Source organism: Microcaecilia unicolor, chromosome 3 (assembly GCF_901765095.1).
Source record: "Microcaecilia unicolor chromosome 3, aMicUni1.1, whole genome shotgun sequence".
NCBI lineage: Eukaryota > Metazoa > Chordata > Amphibia > Gymnophiona > Siphonopidae > Microcaecilia > Microcaecilia unicolor.
The window spans coordinates 490,402,995-490,424,148 of record NC_044033.1 but is presented as its reverse complement, the minus strand read 5'-3'; positions in this window follow the sequence as shown (position 1 = coordinate 490,424,148).

Here is a 21,154-nt window from a genome sequence, read left to right as displayed (position 1 = left end):
TGCATTCGCAGCACAGTAGTGGAGGGCTCAGCAATGGGTCCGAGGAGCCTGAAAGACAGCACAGTAGGGCTAATAAGCTGCAAAATTAAATATTAGAACCTGCACGCTAATCAGGGAAAGCCTGTTGGACACATGTGTACAAAGATTCTGCTGGTATGAACAGCTTCACTGTTTGCATGTCCAAAGAACGTTCGTGTCAGAACTGATTTGGGTATCAACCGAATGTTGTTCTGTGCATAATACTGGCCTCACAAAAATTTCTTTCACATAATTTATTTGCGAGGCTAATCTTTATGTACCGAACAACATTCTGGTCATGCACAAAGCACTTCTTGAATTAGATTTCTGTATCAGTCCCTAAATGCGGCTTGTTATATTTATGTGACCCAGATGTCACTAATGTCCTTACACTTGAAGGTGAAATTTCTCTTTCATGCATTTTCAGGGGTGGAATTGCCCTGAAGCAACATAAGGATTAAAAAACAAACAACCCTAGGATAGATCTAGTAGCTCTTTCAAATGGGATGTGCCCATGAAGGAGTTAGGTGGGTTTCTTAAGTTCTTTAAGGCCCATTTTGGTGGGAAAGGGTCTTTTGTCTCTCCTATAAAGGGGACTGCAATGCTAGTGTCACACCCCTCACCTGGTTCAGGAAGCTGCTAGAGTCCTGCAGCATTCCATGACTAATGCCTATGTTTACTAAGGCGCACTATAGGCGCATTAGCATTTTTACGTGCGCAAATGGTTTACGCATGTTAAACGCTAATGCACCCAAAAAATGTCTAGGCGCATTAGCGTTTAACGAGCCTTATTAAACATACCCTAAGAGCCTTGTGAGTGTTTACTTCCTAGTTGCTGCACTTCCCTTTACAGCCCTAGATGGGGCACTGACAATGACCTCACTTCTGGTCAGGGATATAAGAAAGTGCTCTATGCTTCCCAGTACTTTGGCAACAGACTTCCAGAATTGTGCTCTCCTGTGTTCATTGCCTGGCCAGTTCTTGCTACCAACCATTTGTTCCAGCCATGTTTGTTCCTGCTTCCAGCCATGCTTGTTCCTGCTTCCACCCTGCCTGTTCCAGTCTTCCTGTCCTGCCTGTTCCAGTCTCCAGCCTTGCGTTCCAGCTACTCCCAACTCTGTCAGCCTCAAGGCTCTTTTAAGAGCCCACCCCACGGGCTCTCTTAAGAGCCAATCTATAGACAAACTCAGTCTGCTAGGCTGTCTAGTCCAACGCTTCTGCTGTTGAGTCAGGTCCTGCTTCCTCAGCTCCTGGACTCTGTCAGACAGTCTTGCTAGCAACCATCAATGAGGCCTGCATGGCGCTTACACCACACAGGTAGCGCCAACCTCATACGTTCCAAGGGCTCACCTTCCCCAAGAAAGAGAGCACCTCAAAAGGTCATTTGTAATACTCTTGTGTCCATGGAATTGAATTCCACCATTTAATACCCAAATAGCTGACTCTAGCAGTATAAATAGACTTATAAATTGTGTTTCTATGGTTGGGTAATTGAAGTAGTAATAACCCTCTGGTTCCAGGACTGGCATTTTTTGTTGATAATTCACTCAAGTCTAGCATGTATTCAGGAGACATTCCGAACATTATTTGAAAATTAGAGTGCTATTTTGAAAATAATCGTCTTTAATTGGGAGCCAGTGGAATTACTCTTTCATATTTTGACTTTTTGAGTACCAATCTCGCTGCCGTGTTTTGAACGGTCTGCAGCGATTTTAGCATGCTTCTTTACACCCCACATATACTGTGTTGCAGTAGTCTAACTGGGACAATATCAACAATTGTACTAAAAGACAAAATGATTACTGGAGAAATAATCTCTAATCCTTCTCAGTTTCCAGAGAGTTTTGAAACTTTTTGATACAACTCCTGAAACTTGATTTTCAAAAGATAGATGCTGATCAAAATATATTTAAGATTTTTAGTTGTGTTTCAATTGAGTATGTTTGTTGGTCAGTTTTGAAGTACTGGTAGGAAGTGGGGTCATGCAAGCTGGACATCAGGAATTTGGTTTTTATCTCTATTTAGTTTAAGCTTGAATATTGTAGCCCATTTTTTCATAAGACCCGACCATTTTAACCCTGTCCAGTATCTCTGAGATATATGAAAGGATTAAATCCCATTTTGTCCAGTTTCTTCCCAAGTGGAGCCATCATAACATTAAATAGATGATATGGGAAACCTTGGGAAATGCCACATTCTGAGATCCATGGGCTGAAAACTGGTTGGACATCTTAACCTCGTAAGATCTGTTCTTTCAGGAAGCCATTAAGGTCTGGCAATTAAAATTCAATGCGAAGAAATGCAAAGTGATGCACTTAGGGAATAGAAATCCACGGGAGACGTATGTGTTAGGTGGCGAGAGTCTGATAGGTTCAGATGGGGAGGGACCTTGGGGTGATAGTATCTGAGGATTTGAAGGTGACGAAACAGTGTGACAAGGCGGTGGCTGTATCTAGAAGGTTGTTGGGCTGTATAGAGAGAGGTGTGACCCAGAAGAAAGGGGGTGTTGATGCCTCTGTATAAGTCGTTGGTGAGGCCCCATCTAGAGTATGTGTTCAGTTTTGGAGGCCGTATCTTGCTAAGGATGTAAAAAGAATCGAAGCGGTGCAAAGAAAAGCTACGAGAATGGTATGGGATTTGCGTAACAAGACGTATGAGGAGAGACTTGCTGACCTGAACATGTATACCCTGGAGGAAAGGAGAAACATGGGTGATATGATACAGACGTTCAAATATTTGAAAGGTATTAATCCGCAAACGAACCTTTTCTGCTAGTGATAACTGCGTTTTAACAAGATCCTTCCTTAATTTATTATTTTGTGCTCAAATATTGTGTGAGCCCATCTGCTGTTGGAGGTGTTTCATTTGATACTAGTAAAGCTTGGGCAGGACGTCAGACTCAAAAACAGAACGAAGCCTTGCGCCAGAAGAAGAGACCTCGGCTGGCGGGGGCTGGGGTCCCCCGCCAGCAAGGTAGGCGACGGTGGGTTGGTGGCGGGAGGGGGGGGTCAAGAGTGTCATCAGCAGCAGGGTCCAGGGCCAAATCTACGGGGGCCTAGGCCCCTTGGCCCCACATAGCTACGCCACTGATGTGAAAGCTTTGTCCAAGAATTCTTTTTCGGCTGCAACAACTTAGAGCGTTTCCTCTAAACTACAATTTAATAAACTATTCATGAGTTCATATACTTTTTTAGTATTGATCGTTCTGGTCCCACATATGTGCTGTGTTCTTTAGTTCTCTTTATATTATGTTTATAATCTCTTAAAGCTGTCTTCCACATTATTTTATTCATATCTGACCTTGTTTTGGACAATTTTCATTCCAAATTTCTGGAAAGCTTTTTCAGCTCTAATAGGTCATTATTAAACCAAGGATGTGCCTGCTTTTTACTTCTGGTTTTCATTTTACGTGGTGCTAGTTTGTCCAGTGTCTTGCTTAGCTCATCCCAGTTTCTCATAAGTGGATATCATTAGGTGGTATATCTTTCTCTTCAGTCAATGCTGTTAGCCAAAAACTATGAATATTACCTTTCCTCTACTTATAAAAGTGTGTGTGTTCTTGATTCCCTATCCCTACTGTTCTCTTTCCATTGAAGTGCAAATGTGAGTTTGCTGTGATCTGAGTAGGGAAATCAGATGATACTTTTCAATTTGATATTTCAGCTGCGTTTGATGCAGTAAATTATGATCATCTGTCCTATAGGTTGAGTCAACTGGAGTAGGTGGAACCGTATTAAAGTGGTTCAAGGAATTTTTGAAGGAAAGTACTCATAAGTAAGGAAAGATTCTAAGATATCAACAGAATGGAGCACAAACTGTGGTGTCCCGCAGGGGTCACCTTTGTCACCATCTTTATTTAATATCTGTTTAAGAATGATGGGTAATGAGTTGTCTAAGCTTGGCGTTTTTGTATATTCATCTGATGACATTTTTTTTATGTGAAGCTTATGCTGAGATTGCAGACGCTATATTGTTTGCTGAAAAAAATTGTTAGTAATACTGATAGCTGGACAAAAATGAATTTTCTTAAATGGATTAGGTTAAAAACTATAATTGTATGGTTTGGAAAGTATGATCTGTTGTTGGAAAAGAATTTTAGATTAGCTACAGGAAAGATATTAACAACAGATCATTCTAAGGTTTTGGGCATCATGCTAGACTACTACTACTACTTAACATTTCTAAAGCGCTACTAGGTTACGCAGCGCTGTACAATTTAACATGGAAGGACAGTCCCTGCTCAAGGAGCTTACAATCTAAAAGACAGGTGTACAATCTAACGACAAGTGTACAATCTAAAAGACAGTGTAGAGTCAATCTGATAGGGCATACTATATTTCTCGATTAGGTGCCGAAGGCAGCATTGAAGAGGTGAGTTTTAAGCAGAGATTTGAAGATGGGTAGGGAGGGGGCTTGGCGTAGGGGTTGAGGAAGATTGTTCCAGGCATAGGGTGAGGAAGGCAGAATGAGTGGAGCCTGGAGTTGGCAGTGGTAGAGAAGGGTACTGAAAGGAGGGATTTGTCCTTTGATTTACATGTGAAACAGGGGCGTAGCCAGACTTCGGCGGGAGGGGGGTCCAGAGCCCGAGGTGAGGGGCATATTTTAGCTCCCCCCCCAGTGCTGATGACCACCCCGCCATTGCGACCCCCCCCCAACTTTGACCCCCCCCTGCCGATGACCCTCTCAACCCCCCACCCGCTGCCAACCCGCCATCGCTGTCACCATCGCTACCTTTGCTGGTGGGGGACCCAACCCCCGCCAGCTGAGGTCCTCTTCTTCCGGCGCAAGGCTTCGTCTGTTTCTGAGTCTGACGTCCTGCACTTGTACGTACACGTGCAGGACATCAGACTCAGAAACAGAACGAAGCCTTGCGCCTGAAGAAGAGGACCTCAGCTGGCGGGGGTTGGGGTCCCCCGCCAGCAAAGGATAGGCGATGGCGAGTTGGTGGCAGGAGGGGGGGGGGTTGAGAGGATCAGTCGGCACGGGGGGGTGTCCAGGGCCAAATCTATGGGGGCCAGGCCCCCTGTGGCCCCACATAGCTACGCCACTGATGTGAAAGCTTTGTCCAAGAAATTCTTTTTTCAGGCTGCGACAACTTAGAGCGATTTCCTCTAAACTACAATTTAATAGTTTTAGAGCAGTTGCTCAAGCAGTTTACTCCCATATTTTGATTATTGTAATTCATTGTTTGGGGGCTGTAGCAAAAACATGTTGCATAGTTGCAGTTCCTGCAAAACATGACTGCCAGGTTGATTTATGGTCTAGGAAGATATGATCGGTCAGGTGTCACATTTGTTGCGGGAGCTGCATTGGCTTCCCATTGATTCACAAATTCAGTTAAAATAACTTTTTATGGTGTTTAAATCTCTTTACGGCAAGCGTTCTCATAAGAGTTGATTACTATTTAGACTTCACTTCTTTTACATTGTCACGATCTGATCATTGTTTGAAATTAAATTATCCTATAAGGGTGTCTTAAAAAAAAAAATCAATGTTAGAATCATCTTTCTCGTCTCAGGGGTTAACAGTTATGGAATAATTTACCTTTAACTATTAAAAGATTTACTATACTTTTAGAGGAATGTTTGAAAACATTGCTTTTTAGTGAGATGGATTAAGGTAAATGAGAGTATGATATAAGATCTCATTCGATAAGATCAATAGTTTTCCCTTGACTGCAGGACTTACTATTTTTATCCACTTAGAAATATTTTGGAAAGTTAGTGGAATATAAAAACCATGTATAGTATAGTATGTCACAGAATCAACTGCTGTCTTCCAATTCCACTTCTTCCTCCCCTGTCTGCCTGACGGATCGCTGCTCAATTAAATGACAAAGTTGGCAAGCAGAGGAGAGGAGCAGATGCTCCGTGCAGGAAGCAGTGTGCTTTTGATGAATTCTGTCAGTGATGTCACAGAATCAACGCCTGCTTCCAATGACGCTTCTCCCAAGGGCTGCCGAGAGGGGGGGGGGGGGGCGCAGAAAGGCAAGATCCCTGGGTCCAGCCTCCAAGGGGGGTCCAGCGCCATCAAAGCTCCCAGAGGCAGTCAAGGTCCTGCTCCCTTGGTCTGTCTCTCTTAGAGTCCTGCACGGGAATGGGGTTCGCGGGAATCCCGCGGATTCCCGTGGAGATGGAAGCAGTTCTGTGGGGTTCCCGCGGGGCTGGAAGCGGTTCCTATGGGATTCCCGTGGGGATGGAAACAATTCCTATGGGGTTTCCGTGAAAGTGGAAGCTGCACCTGCGCCAGTCTCCCATCTACCCAGTACCAAGTTCTTTGAGTGCTGTCTCCTCCTCTTCCTCCTTGTTTTTAACAGCACAAATGCAGAAAGTATTTCCATTAAGGAGGTGGTAGAGACACAAATGATGATAGAATTCAAAAAGGCATGGGATGAACACAGAGGATCTCTAATTAGAAAATGGAAGTTATTAAAAAACCTAACCTCAAATGGCTGCATGTGTGTGTGGATGTGTCGAGTGACACTTAGATGGTGACTTCAGCTGTGATGACCTAGGGCCGATACTGGGCAGACTTGTATGGTCTGTGTCTCATATATGGTTTAGGATGGGCTGGAAAGGGCTTAGACAGCAACTTTAGTGGCTGAAACATGAGGACAGTGCTGGACAGACTTTTATGTCTGTGTCCCACAAATGAGAAGACGAATAGATTGGAGTGGGCTTCGACGGCAACTCCATCAGTTGGAACATACGGATAGGGCCGGATAGACTTCTATGGTCTATATCCCAGAAACACCAAAGAAAGACCATAATCAAGTATATAATATCACACTCATTGATTTAATCATGAATTGATAATGAATGTGACTATTGGGCAGACTGGATGGACCATTTAGGTCTTTATTTGCCATCACTTACTATGTTACTATTAATCCTCTTTGCTCCCGGGCTGATGCACAGAGCTTAGCTCTGATACAGTCATGAGCATCAGATGTCACCTGACCTACTGGTGCGTGCATGTGGTGGACTTCTCAGCACACAGTGCCATTGAATCAGAGACAAATCTTACATGTGCACACTAGAGTGTTCCAAGTTTCGACTTCCATTCCTTCCTTGCCTGCAGTGCTGAGGCTCAAATACAGAGAGAGAGTGAGAACTGACCGGAATTTTCTTTTATATACCATTAAATTCTTGCGGGGACAGGTGGGGATGGGTTGGGTTGGGTTAAATTCTTGCAGGGATGGGTGGGGATGGGTAAGATTCCATTGGGGATGGGTGGGGCCGGATAGGATTCCAGCAGGGACGGGCGGGGATGGGTAAGATTTCTGTCCCCGTGCAACTCTCTAGTCTCTCTTCTTCTCCTGTGTGTTGGGACCCAGGTGATTGCAATAATACAATCACCTGGGTCCCAGGCACATAGGAGCTGGAGAGTGACAGACCAAGGAAGGAGCAGATGCAGGAGGGGAAAGGGGGCAGGGGTCAATGGTGGCCCGAGTGTAGGGGGTGGGGTGAAGGGTGGCCCAAATGGGGGGGGGGGGGGCTCTGCTTCTCCGTCCCCTGTCTGCCCAATGGATCACTGCTCAATGTTAATTTTCTGATTGAATCTGAAATAAAGAGTGGAGGAGTGGCCTAGTGGTTAGGGTGGTGGACTTTGGTACTGAGGAACTGAGTTCAAGTCCACTTCAGGCACAGGCAGCTCCTTGTGACTCTAGGCAAGTCACTTAACCCTCCATTGCCCCATGTAAGCCACATTGAGCCTGCCATGAGTGGGAAAGCATGGGGTACAAATGTAACAAAAATAAAATGGATACTTGGAGATTCTACATGGAATGTTGCTACTATTGGAGATTCTACATGGAATGTTAATGTTGCTATTCCACTAGCAACATTCCATGTAGAAGCCTGCCCTTCCAGATCAGCCGCGCAGGCTTCTGTTTCTGTGAGTCTGACGTCCTGTGCAGGACGTCAGACTCACAGAAACAGAAGCCTGCGCGGCTGCAAGGGCAGGCTTCTACATGGAATGTTGCTAGTGGAGGAGTTGCCCACTGGTTAGGGTGGTGGACTCTGGTCCTGAGGAACTGAGTTCAATTCCCACTTCAGACACAGCAGCTCATTGTGACTCTGGGCAAGTCACTTAACCCTCCATTGCCCCATGTAAGCCAGGGTGCCTTTTAAAGCGTGTTTTTATTAGATACTGCATGGTTCTGCACCAGATACTTGCTATCGCTACTTACTTTTCCTTGTCAAAATAAGTTTATGTTGTTATATAATACATTATTTTTACATTTTCCTTCTGTTAGGTTGATCAGGTACTTAATTTTTTTTTTTTCATTTACGGGAATAAAGTTTTGGAATGATATCCCCAGATCAGTTTGATAACTTACTTTGTTTCAGTAAATTACTTTAAAGCTTGCCTGTTTGAGAAATATTTACACTAAGATATGCTATTTCAATCATTTTTATTTTGTTTTATGAAGGGTTGTAAACCTCCCAGGTATGTCTAGTCTTCTTATTTGTAAACCCACAGAACTGGCCAGGTAGTTGCGGTATAAAAGTGCTAGTTTAGTTTAGTTAATTAGTTTTGCTAACTCTTACAGACCCAATGGGATGAGTAAGGAGGGCGGCAGCTAGCCTAGAATGTACAGAGAACAACACAAGTCAATGGAAAGAGTCCAAAGAGACACAGAGAGCTGTACATGTGCTCTGAAATAGCCTGCTTGACATTTTGTCCTTTAGATTGTAAGCTCATCTGAGCAGGACCGTCCTTCTTTGTTAAATTGTACAGCGCTGCGTAACCCTAGTAGCGCTCTAGAAATGTTAAGTAGTAGTAGTAAATTCAGGATTGCAGTGATTTGCAGTTCAAGAGCGTGACCCAATTCCTTGCCTTCGTGCAAATGGGACAGAACAATTTCTTTTTTTCTTCCTTTAGTGTTCTACTATTAACAGAGTCTGGATTTACTGGGTTTCCATTCAATTCTTTTTCTGAGTACATATTTTTTAGAATGTAAGCCGCCTAGATGTCTCCATGAGGGGTGGGGTAGTAAACCCCTAAAAAACTTGAAACTTGAATTTGCAGTCTTGTATCTTTACTATTTGATGTCTGTGTTTTCCATGTGTATGGAGGTGAGGGGTTCTGTTATCATGTGGTTGGTGTGCAAGAATCTGTAGCAGTCCAGCTTGTGCTCCCTCCCAACTGGAGGTGTACTGCTGACTTATCAGAGATAGGGTTGTTGCAATCTTGAGTTCTTGAACTTGGTGCCGGAATGGATTAGAAAGACATCGTATTAAAATTGTGCCTTAGACTGGTTTTTGGCCTTCTAAAATAATATAAAAAATCTTTTGTTAGGATGTGTGTTATATATTGTCACATGTATGTTCTTTATTCTGCATTAACTGATGCGGAAACGGTGAACTGTTGACAGAGGGAAGGTGCTGAGGCCAATACGAACTGTGTGCTGTTGGTGACCTCCAGGGGTGGGAGAAAAGTTTTAAAGGTACACTGGAGAGGGGATGGAGATAGGGGGACTTGAAAGAAGGGGGAAAATGCCAGGTTCACGGATAGAGCAGTGGGAGTGAAAGAAAGGGAGGTACTCTGGACCATTGGAGGCAACTGGAGAATTAGTAAAATCTGCTGGGCCAGGCATCACTGAACCTGGTTATGCGAGGTAAACACCTCTCTGGGGAGAAGAGGAAAACTTAGCGGTGCCATGGAACCTGGGGGGGGAGCATCTCTGAACCTGGCTATGTGAGAGTAAACCACCTCTCTGGTAGAAGAGGAAAACTTTAGCGGTGCCATGGAAACCTGTGCCCCCCCCACCCCCACACACACACCCCTGTTACATGTCTTTTATTATAGTTTCAGATGTAGAGAATGGGCAGACTGGGGATAGAACTGGCACTTTTGCATGTATTTTATAACAATACATTCGTGTGCACAAATCTGCCTGGCCATTTACATATATAAGCTATAGTACACCTATACTGGAGCAGCTGTTTAATAATTCACAAAGGCATTTATGTTATTACCTTGTAAGGGATCCTTTTACCAAGCTGTGGTTAAAAGGGCCTGTGCTGCATCACGCGTGTTTTTGACACACGCTGAGACCCCCTTTTACCGTCCGCAGCGGGTAAAAGACTGTCTAATTTATTAAAAGAAATGGCCATGCGGCAAGTGAATCACTTGCCATGTAGCCATTTCGGCCAGGTAAACACCGACGCTACACAAAACAAAAATATTTTTGTAGCACCAGAAGTGGTGCACACTGGGGGTGGGAGCTACTGCCGGGCTGCTGCAGTAGCCCGGCAGTAGCTCCAGATTAGCAAGCTTTCCCGCATTGGGCTTACTGCCGCTTCATAAAAGACCCCACTAAAATAGGCACAATATATTATCTGCCTTCTGTACTCCATTATAAAATTGCCTCTTAAAGCTTTTTGGAACAACGAACAAGATAGCAATGTAGTTTCTTCACTTTGGTTTTAAGCAATGTGCAAAATGCTATGTAGATTGTCTTTTATTTTAAATAGGTTTTAGGTACTCAACCCCCCCTCCCCCTCGATTGACGTCTGTCTTTAATTTTACTGTTTATTACTCAGAGCTATGACTTTCAAAACACTCAGCGATTCATTGTTTGAATTTAAAAACAACACACACTCGTCCTCCACCCAGCTACAGGAAGTCACATACGATCTCATGCTCCTTCAGTAAGAAATGAGACAGCCATTGTCCACTGGGAATGCTATTGCTGTGAGCGACAGTGGAGTGAATGGCTAGAATTGGTTGTCAAGCACGCTAAAAAGCCTTTTCTCTAGATTTCTTATCTGTGTAATGTTTTCTATGAACTTCGCAAAGGGTTTAACAGTAGGAAGATAAAGGATCATTTAATACCTGACCAGCTACAATAACTAAAGCATGAGGTGTCACAACTCTGCTGTCCCTATCTTGAGTCAATGGATGAGACAATTAGATTGAGACAATTGGTTGAGACAGTGGATTAGATCATATCTCTTTGTTACTTTCATAAGTCCTCACGAATTGTGCAAGTTAGGTTGGGGAAGAAAGCTAGAGAGGCAGCCTCTGAAGAGGTAATGGCACACGAAGCAAGAAAAAATGAGCAGTCTTCGATCCTTTGAGGGACTCTAGTGACATTGTAAGCCATGAAGTTGAAAGTTTAGTAAGTAAGAAGTTCAAGGTGGTCTTGGAGTATTTTAATAGTTGCTCAGATGCTTATTTTAAATTTATTTATTTATTTATTTGTTACATTTGTATCCCACATTTTCCCACCTATTTGCAGGCTCAATGTGGCTTACATAGCGCCGTGGGCGAATGCCTCCTCCGGTGAAGAAAACAAATATAGAGTGATGCTATTTTAAATGAAATAGATATGTACAGACACATTAGGGAAACAGAGAGGGAGGTTGTATAAAGTTCATTAAGTTCATAACAAGTTTGGGTTTCTTGACTTTGAGTTGCTGGATTCAGGTACTTAAGTAATAATAGAATTAATTCACTGAAGTGAGTTTTTTTTGGGGGGGGGGGGATGATGCATGTTTCAATTAAGTTTGTATGGGGCTACTTTTACTAAGGTGCGCTGAAATGCAGCCTGCGCTTGTGTAGACACATTGGGCGCAGCGCAGGTTCATTTTTCAGCGCACCTGCAAAACAATGCCTTTGTTTTGTGGCTGAAATGGACATGTGGCAAATGAAAATTGGTGTGCGGTCCATTTGGGCCTGAGACCTTACCGCCACCCATTAACTTAGCGGTAAGGTCTCACGTGTTAACCGGGCGGTATTCATCAGCATGCGTACCATGCCGATTACTGCCCGGTTAGCGTCGCACAGCAGAAATTCTCTGGCGCGCATAGTGGGCACCAGGGGCGTAGCCAGACTTCGGCGGGAGGGTGGTCCAGAGCCCGAGGTGAGGGGGCACATTTTAGCTCCCCCCGGCACCGCGACCCCACCCTGCCGCCGCCATCACCACCAACAACTTGACCCCGCCCCTGCCACCAACCCTCCCCCGCCATCGCCTACCTTTGCTGCCAGGGGACCCTAACCCCCACCAGCCGAGGTCCTCTTCTTCCGGCACAAGGCTTCATGCTGTTTCTGAGTCTGACGTCCTGCACGTACAGACTCAGAAACAGAACAAAGCCTTGCGCCGGAAGAAGAGGACCTTGGCTGGCGGGGGTTAGGGTCCCCTGCCAGCAAAGGTAGGCGATGGCGGCGGCGGGGTTGGCGCAGAAGAGAGGGTTGACAGGGTCATCGACAGGGGGTCCAGGGCCAAATCTACGGGGGCCCAGGCCCCTATGGCCCCACATAGCTATGCCACTGGTGGGCACACATAAAAATGAAATTACTGCCTGGGCCACACGGTAGTTGGGCGGTAGCTATGATTGGGGCGCGTTGGTCACATGTAGGTGCCTAGCCAGCTTATTTTCAAAAGAGAAAGACGCCCATATTCGACCCAAATTGGGAGATGGGCGCCTTTCTCTCATGGGCGCCCAAATCGGTATAATTGAAAGCCAATTTTGGGCGCCTCCAATTGCAGTCTGTCGCGGGAATGAACAAAGTTGATGGGGGCATGTCAGAGGCGTGGTGAAGGCGGGACTGGGGCGTGTTTATCGGCCGAGGAGAGCTGGGCGCCCTCGGCCAATAATGGAAAAAAGAAGGGCGGCAGTAGCGAGAATTTGGGCCGCTTTTTTGGACCCTTTTTTTTTCACAAACAAGTCCCCCAAAAATGCCCCAACTGCCCAGATGACCACTGGAGGGAATCAGGGATGACCTCCCCTGACTCCCCCAGTGGTCACTAACCCCCTCCCACCAAAACAAAGAACTTTAAAAACTTTTGTTGGCCAGCCTGCATGCCAGCCTCAAATGTCAAAGCCCAGCTCCATCACAGCAGTATGCAGGTCCTGGAGCAGTTGTTAGTGGGTGCAGTGGACTTCAGGCAGGTGGACCCAGGCCCATCCCCCCTACCTGTTACACTTGTGCTGGTAAATGGGAGAGCTCCAACCACCCCCAAACCCACTGTACCCACATCTAGGTGCCCCCCTTCACCCATAAGTGCTATGGTAATGGTGTAGAGTTGTGGGCAGTGGGTTTTGGAGGGGATTGGGGGGCTCAGCACCCAAGGTACGGGAGCTATGGACGGGAGGTATTTTAAATTTTTTTTTTTACTTTCTACAAGTGCCCCCTAGGGTGCCCGGTTGGTGTCCTGCATGTGAGGGGACCAGTGCACTACAAATCCTGGCCCCCTCCCATGACCAAATGCCTTGGAGTTGTTTGTTTTGAGCTGGGCGGCTTAGATTTCCATTATCGCTGAAAACCGATACCGCACAGCTCAAATCCACCCAAATCCGATGCATTTGGCCTGGCACAAACCGTATCATTGAAATAAAAGATGGACGCCCATCTTTTTAGAATATACAGTCTGTCCCACCCCTTCGCGGACCCGTCCTTGGACCATAGTTGCCCATGAAGATGGGCGCCCGCATACCAATTATCCCCCTCTAGGCGGCTTACTAAATGGGCCCCTACGGTATGAGAAACCAAAGATAGGGAGTTTAAGACTGCAAACAGAATTCAACTAACTTCCCTTCATGGCTAAGTCTACTGCATCATTTTAACGGTTTAAATCCTCATTGAAACTCACCTTTTTTCTTGAGCAAACCCTACTTGTTCTTAACTCCTTTTTCACCTCTCCATTCTTCAGCAACTTGATTGCTTTATTGTAAACTGCTTGAAGCCAGTTACTGGCATACAGCAGTGCATCAATAAATAAAATAAATTTAGGTTGTGATTCATCCAAATACTGTTTGGATTCTGGAGGGCAAAGAGTGGAAACAATTTGCATTAAGAACTGTCATACAAGCAGAAATCATGAGAAAGTCATTAGATAAAAGCTGTTTCCACAGTCTGAAATAAGATATGCAGAGCACACAGGCATCATCCCAAACACTCTATTAATTCCTTCCACTCCATCTGTAGACGTTACCTAAAAACACTCATTTGCTTAAATGTATATACAACTACTATTTGCATTCAGCAGTCTTCTGCCAAATACTCCTGCTTAAGGTTAATATAAATCCAAGCTGAACCACTACTGCAGCCGCACACTTTCTATTTATACCTATGTGACAAAATTCTGATGTTTAAAACTATTTTCTGCTTGTAAATAATAGAAAGCTAGCTGGTCTATCACATAGAAAAATCTTAATACAGTTTACTTTTTTTTAATGTATTTAAATCATCTCTCTCTATAAAAAAGCAACACCAACGTTCTATGAAGCCTCCAGCCGGAAGTGTGAAGGGGGCGAGATATCCGGTTCCCTATGAGTGTCTGCCCCGCCCTCTCTGTAACACAGTCAGTGAAGGAAAACAGCAGAGCAGGAAATCAAATCGCTGGCTCTGTAACAGTGAAGGACTCAGAGGGGGGGAGGGGAGAGAGGCCAGAGGGCAGGGACACACACACTCCCATATGCACACAGAAGAAACATTGCTAGCCCCCGTTCATTGCATCAGAAACGGGGCTTTTTTACTAATTTATTTATAATTTTTCATTTTACAAGGGTCACTTGCAAACAGTAATACAGAGATGATTGCACATTAATACAATATAAGAAGAAAACAATCCCAACTAGATATATGGATTATATACAATCTTTCTCTTTCTTAGACCACAAAGTGAAGAAAATAGGGAGAGTGAAATAAGACAAGGAGATCAATTAAACAGTAAACAGAAAACATGGTATTAACCTGATTATCCCCAGATATTACTCATCTAATACAATATTCCACATTGATCATCTGGTTGGCTTCCTCAAAACCAAATACGGCGTATAGTCAATTCATTTCATTGAGAACATACTTATTGTCCAGGTTTTAGTTAGAAATAATACATCTGATTACACTCTCTCTCTTTTAAAAAACCAGAAATTATTTAACGATACATATACTCAAGTCTCTAATTCAATCCCACTGATGAAAGCAATCCCAGTTTTCACAGGCCAGTTTATAACACTGGCTACTGTTTTCTATGCAAAAACTGCTTTTAAAGGGCAGGTGCCACTTCCCCCATCAGGGATAGAGCCATCAAAAATGTTTTTTGCCATGGGCGATGATTTAAACAAAATGAAGTAAATTACTATAGAACTGGAAGACGTAATAGAGGAAACTGACAGACTAAAAAGTCACAATAACAGGGACCAGATCATATTCACTCAAAAGGTCTAAAGAACTGAAATGTGAAATTACAGCCCTATTAGTAGAAATCTGCAGTCTATCATTAAAATCAACTACAATGCAGGAGGACTGGAGGCTAGTTATTATAATGCCAATTTGAAAAGAGCTCCCAGAAGCTTTACTGAAAAACAAGTGGGGAAAGCATGCAAAGCTTGGCTCATGTAATTCTTTATAATCTTTGCAAGTAAATGCATGTTTGTGTGTATGTCAGGACAGCAGACTGTCCTTGCCCCATCTTTGACCATCTTTAAATCTAGATTGAATGCACACCTCTTTAACATGCTTTTGACTTGTAACCACTTGTAACCACTCGCCTTCACCTACCCTCCTCTCCTCTTTCCTATACACATAATTGATTTGCTTGCTTATTTTTGTCTATTAGATTGTAAGCTCTTTGAGCAGGGACTGTCTTTCTTCTATGTTTGTGCAGCGCTGCGTATGCTTTGTAGCGCTATAAAAATGCTAAATAGTAGTAGTAGTAGTAGTAGTAGTAGCAATATGATCTTTATCGGCCTTCATTTTTCTCTGTTTCTATGTAAATAGTGGTCAGTTTGGGGGGGGGGGTAGTTTTGGGGTGGAGGAGCTTGGGAGAGTAGAGAATGGGACAAGGAAGTTTTGAAAGGTGGAATTCCCTAACTGCTATGTTTCATTTTATGTATGCTACAGAAACTGGAACTCTTTTCCCATAGAAAGGTATTGGGCCATTTTTTTTGGCGGAGGGGAGGGGTTTTATTTGCAGTTCAAAACGTTTTATTAAATTTAAAGTCAACAAAACAAAATAACAGTAATAATGAACAATAACAAAATGGCATTCCATAACAAGTGGAAATATCAATAACAAATGTAAAATGGGGAGTAAAGGCCAGGTGTTTTTTATTTGGATTTTGCTTGCACCTTTTTCAGCCATTGCAGGAGATAATCAGAATCTTTCTACTGCTCTAGATCCAGCATCGACCCTTCCCTCGTGGGTTCTGTCACCATTTGTCTGAGCAAGGCACTTTGACAGGCGTCTACAATCTCCCTACTTCTTTCCGATTCCGCAGAGGTGACGTTCCAATCCACATCAGACAAGTTGAAATCTCCCAACAGTAGCACCTCCCCTTTCATACTAATGTTTTGAATATCCTCTATCAGATCATTGTCTAGCTTCTCTATTTGTGCCGGAGGTCTGTAGATAACCCCTGTGTGGATACAGGTTCCATCTTCCTTTTCCAGGATGATCCATAAAGCTTCTTCCTTCCCCCAAGTGCCCCGCATTTCAGCCGCTCTGATATTGTCTCTCACATACAGAGCCACTCCTCCACCCCTTCGGCCCTCTCTATCCTTTCTAAAAAGATTATAGCCCGTATAGTCACATCCCATTCATGGGAATCATTGAACCACGTCTCTGTAATAGCAACAATAGCCACGTTTTCTTCAAACATCAGGGCTTGCAAAGTCTTGAACCTTTTTACCTAGACTACGAGCATTTGTGCTCATTGCTTTCCATCTGCGTAGAGAGTTTAGGTGGTTTTCTGTATTTAGATGACCTTTTCTCTGCCATCAAGTTTATTCTGGGGGTGACTTTCTGAATTCCATTGTTTCCTTTTGTCACCCCCGCCTTCTAGTTTAAATGTCTAGAAACATACTGTCTGAATTTCTCCCAAGGATCCTTTTTTCCAGTCACCGAAAGATGTAGTCCATCATTACAGTACAGCCTGTTATTTTTCCACGTATTATCCCATGCCCCTATGTGACTACAACCTTCTTCTTTACACCAAGACTCAAGCCACTTATTGAACTCCACTGTTTTACATAGTCTTTCTTCTCTCTTCCCCCTTGCACGAACCTTGCACACTGAGAAGAGTAAGCCTACTACTACAGGAGCCCCAGCTTCGGAGTCAAGGCACCGCAGAGAGCAGGAAGTAGAGCAAGCATCATCACCGACTGTTATTCCAAACTGTACACAAGTGTGCGGAGGAGGCCATAATGGATTGTTATGCACCAAGATATGTGTAACTAAAGTATACCCAAAAGAGCATCCAGGCAATGCAGTGAAGATGTACATTATCATAGATGGGCAAAGTAACCAGTCTGTGGCAAGGACAGAGTTCTTTGATCTATTTGACATCCAAGGAGCTCATTAACCCTACCACCTCAACACCTGCACAGGGATGAGAAAGAGGGCGGGGAGAAGAGCAAGTGGATATGTGATAGAGGCAATGGATGGAAGCATCAAGACCCATCTACCAACTATCATTGAATGCAATAAAATACCCAACAATAGGGAGGAAATTCCCACACCAGAGGTTGCGCAACATCATCATCTTCTCCAGCCTATAGCAGAGTATCTCCAGCCTTTGCATCCAAATGTCAAGATCCCACTCTTGTTGGGAAGAGACGTACTACCACTGATCAGAGTATGTGAGGTACATCAAGAATCACACTATATGCCTACCAACTTTCCCTGGGGTGGGTGATAGTAGGTGATGTCTGCCTCACCTGACTGAGGAGACCAAGTGTAGATGTCTACAAAACATGCATCTTAGAAAATGGGCACACCACCATTGTTTAAACCTTGTCACAACCATCTATACATGAAAGAGGTTTACAACTGGGAACAACCAGACTCCGGCACAACCAGTTGTCAGGACACCTCTCCATCAGATTTAGGAAACCTTCTGGGGAACCTGGTGTTTCAACTCACCAAGGATAATAATAAACCAACTCTTTCAATAGAAGACAGAGAGTTCTTGAAAATTATGGATAAAGAATTCTACAAAGATGAGTCCAACAGCTGGGTGGCTCCATCGCCATTCAGGACACCCAGAACAAGACCAGAACAGTGGCATTATGTGCCCACTGATCAAAACCCAGCAGATTGTGCTACTAGAGCTGTGCCAGCATCTCGTCTAGCAGTAACCATGTGGTTGTCAGGACCAGACTTTGGTCTAAAACTTGACCACACATCTCCAGTAACGGAGAAACCCTTCAAACTTATAGATCCTGACTGATGCAGAGATCTGCCCAGAGATGATTATTCTTGATACTAACATTGTGCCTGAAAGCAACTAAGGAACTTGGCATTTCTCTGGTTTCTTGACATGGACAATGCTCAGAAGAACTATTGCATATCTTATTCATATGGCATCTTCATTTCATCAGTCAGCTGAGAAAGAACTCAGCACCTGTTACCACTGGTACATCTGTACAAAGCCTCTCTCAGTAAAAGAGATTATCTGAGCAGAGAGTACCATCCTGTGTTGCGTAGAATGAGAAGCGTATGATTATGAACTAAAATGCATCAATAAAGGCATGACCCTTCCAAGGGGTAGTCCACTTCTAAAACTAAACCCCTTCATTGATAAGGGAGGACTTCTGAGAATTGGTGGCTGCTTTGCCCAAGCAGAACTAGAGAAGGGTGAGAATAACCCCTTGATTATCCTAGGTCAGCACCATATATCAACCTTGCTTGTGAGTCATTATCACGAACAAGTTAAACATCAAGGATGACATTTCACGAGGGAACTATAAGAACTGCAGGATTATGGATTGTGGGAATGAAATATAGCATTACCTCTGTACTACACCACTGTGTCAAATCTCATAAACTACAGGACAAACATCAAGAACAAAGAATGGCAGATTTACTGGCAGACCGGCAGAGTACCGAACCACCATTCACTTATGTGGGTCTAGATGTCTTTGGACCCTGGTCAGTTGTGACATGATGCACAAGAGGTGGAGCATTCAACAGTAAATGTTGGCCTGTAATTTTCACATGCATGAGAATCTGTACAGTCCACATTGAAGTCATCGAGTCAATGGACACTTCCAGTTTCATTAATTCTTATGAAGATTCTTTCCATCACGGGTCCAGTTAAGCAGATCTGCTCTGATTGTGGAACCGACTTTGTGGCTGCTGTAGAGAACTGGACATTGCATCAAAGAGGCTGGATTATCCTGCCATTGAAAGGTACCTATGTGACCAGAAGTATACTTGGATCTTCAATCCTCTCCTCCCTTCACATATGGGAGGAGACTGGAAGTGACTGATTGGGGTAGCTTATCGTATCCTTGATGCCATGTTCATGGAAATTGATCACCTTCAGTTAATACACAAAGTGCTGACCACCTTTTTTGCAGAACTTACTCCTATTATAAATGCCAGACCATTGGTTCCAGTATCCTCAGAATCGGAATCACAATGATTTTAACTCCAGCTATGCTTCTAACACAAAAAAACTGATACTATTCCCACCACACCTGGAGATTTCAAAGGCGGTAACACCTACAAGCATCAATGGAAACAGGTTCAATACTTTTCCGACACCTTTTGGAAACATTGGAAGAAGGAATACCTTCCTACTCTGCAATACCAAAGTAAATAGCAGAATAATCAGTCTAATTTACAAGAGGATGACATTGTATTACTTAAAGACAGCCAATCACAGCACAATAGTTGGCCTTTGGAGCATATCACTAGAACCTTTCCGAGTAAGGAAAGTCCGCAAATTGGAAGTCAAGGCAGCAAATCAAGAGTCAATGAACACCTTTATCCAACCAGTCACCAAAGTGGTACTTCTCTTACCAAGTGAGGAGACAATTGCCAAGCTTCAGGATCCAGAGATAAATAAACTTTGTGTGTTAATAGTTTGAGAAGTTAAACAGTGGTATCTTGCGATACCAAGCGGGGAGTGTATGCCCTCATAGTCATGGGGGCAGAGGGCATTATTATGCATATTTAATAGGAATATTGTTTGTATAGACAGCACTGTTTATTGGGGCTTCCCTTCCCCCCTGTCTTCAGTTGCAGTGTCCTGTGAGTGGCTCCTTGTGATCTTGTTTCTATTGGTTGTTAGCTCTGAGCTAAGACTAGCCCTCTTTCTTTGCCTCCCCGCAGGCTGGGTTTGAGAGGCTCAGCCTGTGCCTTGCATATGCTAGCAGCTTTTCTGAGAGCTAGCCTTTCTTGGTTCCACTGTGGTTCTACTAAGGTTTTTTTTACCTATCTCTCTCCCCTGGGTACTCGCTTCCCAGAAGATCTTTTCCCCAAGGTTTTCCTAGCTCTCCCAAACAGCTGTTTCTCCTTTAGTTTCTTTCCTTAGAGCAAGTCCCTTCCCAAGTCTCTTAGAGGCTTCTCCTTTAGGTTGCTGTAAAAGGCATTTTCCATGTGTATCTCCCTATTTTAGTCTACAGTTTTGCCTCTCAGCAGTGCTGAGACCTGGCCTCTCCTTGCCTCTGAGGTGGCTGGGTACGGGCTCCATGTTTCAATAGACACAGTTCTTACAGGCAGCTGAATTTTAGATTGGATTCTCTTTGGGTATTGAGAGAATTGCAATAAAGAAAATTTGCCTAAGAATTGAGAGTCTAGTGGTAATGTTTTACACTCAGGGAGGAGAGGTTTAACTGACTCTGAGGTCATACTGGTCAGTAACACTGGACAGTGTTTGGACTGGACAGTAGCACTGGGAACTGACCAGGACAATAACATGCAGCTCTTGTGCATATGCACCAGGCAAACCTGGAAGTGAAGAACACATTCGGCACTGTTCTTCTGCACTTTTAAATGTAAGCTTTTCAATTTTTTTTCACTTGAAAGGCTTATATTGAAGTGCAGAAAATAGATGCCAATGTGTGCTTTCACTTTTGGGTTTGCTCGGACATGCGCACATTTCTTTTTCAGTGCTAGCACTTAGAGGCTTGCACAGGCTTCCTTCCACTTCCAAAGCAAATCAAAACTAGCATATTTTAAACAGAAAATCATAAGACCTCCTCTCTTCAAACCCCCGGCGGGAGGTTTCCAACGTTGTTTGCACACATTGTGAAGGAATAGCAAATGACCTTAATAACGTCTGTTTGATTACATTTAAATACAATTTATGGCCATCTGTGGCGCACGCGTGATTGTTTTCTGCGCTAAGGCCCTCTGAAATTTCTGCGCAGATTAGCGCCAGTTTCTAGTCCA